This window comes from Mastigoproctus giganteus, chromosome 7, assembly GCF_048544385.1.
Source record: "Mastigoproctus giganteus isolate SK-2022 chromosome 7, ASM4854438v1, whole genome shotgun sequence".
In the NCBI taxonomy this organism is placed as follows: Eukaryota; Metazoa; Arthropoda; class Arachnida; order Uropygi; family Thelyphonidae; genus Mastigoproctus; species Mastigoproctus giganteus.
The window spans coordinates 17,990,715-17,995,986 of record NC_143581.1 but is presented as its reverse complement, the minus strand read 5'-3'; positions in this window follow the sequence as shown (position 1 = coordinate 17,995,986).

Below are 5,272 nucleotides of genomic sequence, written 5' to 3'. Positions count from 1 at the left end.
GGAAGTGATCGGTGTTGTGTGGATCACTCAGCACTGACCACTCCATACTCGGATAGATAGAGGGAGAGTATACTGAGAGATCCAGAGAAAAGGTAGTACTGTTGAAAAATGGAAATGGGTATGTGATCCTGTGTTTAGTAGTGTAAGTTGATAATCATGGCGTAACGATTCTATTAGGCGACCTCTGGTATCCATATAAGGGGATCTCCGTAATGTACGAGAGCCACTGAGATCGTCAAGATACAAAGCAGTGATCTAAGTGAGATGCAATATATTAAGATCAGTACGTTGAAAATAAAAATTTGGTGGAATGTATACAGAAGTCAAGGTTTAAGTGATCTCAATAACAACGCGTACTGCTACTACCTCTAAGGTGGTCTGAAGAGATACAGATCTGGAGGGGATATTACATCTAATCAGAATCGCAATCCTCCGCGAGTTGGTAACTCTGTACTTCTGTCGTGTCTGTAAATGGTGTAATTCAGAAACGTAAGGGTTTAGGTAAGTTTCTTGAAGGCATGTTTGACCATGATATGTTTGAAACATATCATGGTAATAGAACAGTTTGACACTGTAAGGGTCAAACTGTTCTATTACATCTTCCAGTTCTTCTCTATTGCTGAGCAATCCTCGACAATTCCATCGTATAAAGGTATGCAATACTTGATTTTGGCTGGTGTTGTTTGATCTGTCTGTTTTTCAGAGCAAGTTATTGTATATCGGTCCTGTTTTTCTTAATTTATTTTTTAGGAAAACAGGGCGGCCATCATCTATGTCATCTTCTGCTTGGAGCTTCAGTATTGTATCATTTTGATCTGTTTGATCATTTATTTCCGTTTTGGTGGAATGTGATTATTGTCATTAGCGTGCGCTTTATTTTAGTTGGTTCTAGTAATATTGGCTGTTTGTCAGGTGCTAAAATTATCAAGGTGTTTTGTTTGTTTTCTCATGAACTGTGTTTAAGGAATGCCACGAGTGGCCAAGCGGTGTTGGATTAGTAAAAAAGAAACTAAAAAGGAAAGATGACTTTCTTGACTTCGCTTGCTACTTGTAAGGCTGAAGTTCAAAGGATATGATTATTATCCCATTATACAAGGCAGTGGTTAGGCTGCATCTTGAGTACTGCATACTGTAGGCCTCATTTTAAGAAGGATTTAGATCTGCTGGAACGGGTGCAGAGAAAGGCAGGCAACGAGATTAGTGAGGGAGGGAAACAAATGGGTGATCTTGCCAAGAAAGGCTTCAGTACTGCAAATTGCGGCGTCTAGAGACTAGACTCCTGCGAGGTGAGATGATTGAGGCGTTTAAGGCTTTGAATGGATTGAGTAAGCTCAATGTTGATGAGATTTTTCAGCTTGCTCACACTACATACATGAGTGAGCATAAATTCAAGAGGAAAAAATGGTTGCAAAATAGATGTACAGAAGTTCGCCTTCATCTAGCGGGTGATTGATTGTTGGAACAAACTTCCATCTGTTGTTGTGGAAGCTGGTAGTTTGAATAAATCAAGGAAGAACTAAACAAATTATTGCAAGGAATAGATGGGAAGATGTAGGAAGGATTTTTTTTTTTTTTTTGGTTGATACTTTATATAAGTTTCCTTCCTTGCATCATTTGCCACTATTAATACAGTACTAATATTATTACCAATACTAACTCCATTCTGAGCCAAAAAAAATATATATACAGGGTGTCTCAAAAATATTGGTACAAACGTTTAGGGGAGGTAGGTAACATCTAAAGGAATGTGAATCGCATAGGAACCCATAACCGGGAACGTCACGAGAAAGTAGTAGCAGAGGCACAAGAAGCAGAAATGACACAAGACAGTGATTAGTGGCAAACATTTATTTGACATAATATTAACAATGGAGTACGAGATGGATGCATTTCATGATGTTACAACAGATGCTCGAAGGTTCCACCATGAGACGCGATGCATGCGTGACACCGACGCAGCATGGATTGGGGGACACGGTCGAACACACCTTGAGTTTCTTTGACCGTAGCAGCAGCGCAGACGAGTCTCGCCACGAGATCCATTTCCATCTCCACAGACGATTCATACACGATAGATTTGAGAGCCCCCACAGAAAGAAATCAAGGCTCGATAAATCAGGTGAGCGTGGGGGCCAGGCAACGGGTCCACCACAGCCAATCTATCGACGCCCAAAACGCCTGTTCAAATGGTCACGAACACACCTTCCATAATGGGCAGGCGCCCCGTCATGTTGAAACCAAATGTTGCGTCTCACATTTGCTGGAACATCGTCAAGTAACCCTGGTAGAACTTGTTCAAGAAAGATACGATATTTAGCGGAGTTCATGCGGGATGGTAACAGGTATGGGCCGACTAAGCAGTCACCGACCATACCTGCGCACACATTTATCGCGAAGCGATGTTGTGCCGCATGGGGGCGCACACCGTGTGGATCCTCTGGTAATCCATACACTAGGTGCATGTCAGCCAGCTCACAGTTCGTATATCGAAGCATGCTCTTCTTGCGGCGACTACTGCTTGAATGAGTAAACCAGAAATTTTCCCTCTCGTGAACTGATGAACAGCGCAGTTTACCGACTTACGGTGACGTTTCCGGTTAGGGGTTCCTATGCGATTCACGTTCCTTTAGATGTTACCTACCTCCTCTAAACGTTTGTACCAATATTTTTGAGACACCCTGTATATATATAATAGATGTAGTAATTTCTGGGAAATTTCAACTAGCGATTTGATTATACACATAACGTTCGAATGATTCATTCGATTATGAAAACAATTCGATCATTTTTTATTTGATTATTTCGATTATTGAAATACTGTATTTCAATTATACCCAATCACCAGTTTCCATAGTATTCTTAGCAACCGACCCTCCCACCCATTTTTTAAATAGGCAATGGAGATGGTTAACCGTGATAGTGATTTTATAATTAGTCTCTGAACATTTAGATTTATATATAGGGTGGCCATAATTAAAGTATCCCTATTCAGAGCTCTCTGTAGCTCTAAGTAATAAGCGGAATGCCACCAAATTTAGTAAATAAACTATTCAAGGCATGGGAAGAAGAATCCCGTGAAAAAAAAAAATATATATATATAGTTCTAAAATCTGCCGATAGGGGATAATATAGCGCTGTACAAGCGGAAAGACACGACAAAGTACCAACAAATAAATAAATAAGACAAACCTTAATGAAATTACAAATATTTATTTGTGCTCTTTGCAAAAAAAAAAAAAAACCAGAAAGAAACGGAATTGCACTAAAGTTTTAAATCCAAAATAAAAAATAAGACACCTAAGAGAGCAGAAAATTTGCATAAATCTGAATTAATTTAATTTCTTCCGCAGCAGAGAGCTATAAAGGCACAACGCGAACATCGCAAGCGCTGTAAGTTTACTGTTGACAATGCGTCTCACTCTGCCTGATCGCGCTTTAATTGCGAAGTTCTTCTACGTTAATGGATGCAATGCAGCAGCTGCTCTGCGTGAATTTAGACGCTGTAAGAACTTACGCCAAGGTCCTTTATCAGCTGCGGCAGTCAGAAGGATGATTAACAAATTTGAGGAAAATGGGTCCTTTGTTGTTAAGTCTGGAAGAGGAAAGAAGCCTGTTTCACCTCAGGTAGCAGAGGAAGTTGCAACGGCTATCATCGACCGATCCATGGATACAGCAGCGCACGGAGAGTAGAGAGGCAATTGGATGTCCCATATTCCACTATGTGAAAAATTCTTCGGAAACTAATCCACTGTTATCCATACAAGATCAGTCTCTAGCAGCAGCTGCAAAGAGATGATCCTGAAAAACGAATGGCATTTGCCCTAACGTTTTTGGCCAGATGGAAGTGGACGATGCCTGGCCATGGAACATTCTTTGGGAAGATAAGGCCCATTTTTCTCTCGATGGGACTGTCAACACTCAAAAATGCTGAATACGGGCTTCAGAAGCACCGCATGCTATTCAGCAAATCCCATTGCACTCGCCGAAAATCACAGTCTGGTGTGGTGTGACTTCAAATTTCATCCTAGGGCCATACTTTTCGAGAAATTGCACCCAGCAGGAGTAGCCACCTGTTCCGTTACAGCACAAAGATATCATCACATTCTGAGCAGTTTCATTATTCCTCAACTGCAGCAAAGAGGATGCCAGGATGAGACAATTTTTATGCAAGATGGGGCTCATATCGCACGACCAGTACAGCAGCTTCTCCGCATTACTTTACTGCAGAAACAGTCATTAGTCGTTTGTTTCCCATTGCATGGATACCACATTCGCCTGACCTTACACTGTGTGATTTTTGGCTGTGGGGTCACCTGATGGCCAATGTCTGTCGAGGAAGTGTCCCTAACCTGGCTGTCATAAAGGACAACGTAACGCAGCATGTGCGGAACATTACTCCAGAGATGTTGCATTCTGCAGTCAAGCACACTGTGCATCAAATGCAATTTCTGGTCCAGAACAATGGTAATCACATCGAAAACCAACTCCACCATCAGCGACATCATCTACCATCGGGAGTAAACTGTGAGCGAGTTTGGAGCTGTGCAACCATTTCCTCTGGCAGTTTAGTCCAGTTTCTTACTGTTTTTTTTTTTTTTTTTTTTTTTTGCAAAGAGCACAAATAAAAATTTGTAATTTCATTAAGGTTTGTCTTAGTTATTTATTTATTGGTACTTTGTCATGGCTTTCCTCTTGTACAGCGCCATATTATCCCCTACCAGCAGATTATGGAACTATTTTTTTTTTTTTTTATCGGAATCTTTCTCCCCATGCCTTGAATAGTTTACTTACTAATTTTGGTGGCATTCCGTTTATTACTTGGAGCTACAGAGAGCTATGAATAGGGATACTTTAATTATGGCATACCTGTACACTTGTAAAGATGCGTCTTCTACACTGTAAAATCCGGTAAAAGTGAGTTAATTGGTGAAAGATTGGGCAATGTGCTCTGGATATTAAGGTAACGAAGAATACACATACTGTACTACGAAATGTCAACGATCATAACTTCCTAGATGGACAAGAACCTAGCTGACCCGGCCCGCGGGTCGTATTTTTACCACTCCTTGAAGGTTACTTTATTTGTTTTCAACGCCCATATAAGTTTAAAAACTGGATACATTTCGACATGTCTGGAAAGTTTTCTACGTAATAATTTGCTTAAATTATGCCGTCACACAACCACCCCAGTTTTTTTTTTTTTTTTTTTTCTCTAGAAATATCAATTTCGAGGTATTGAAAAGGCTACCATAAAAGTCAGATGAGAAAAACA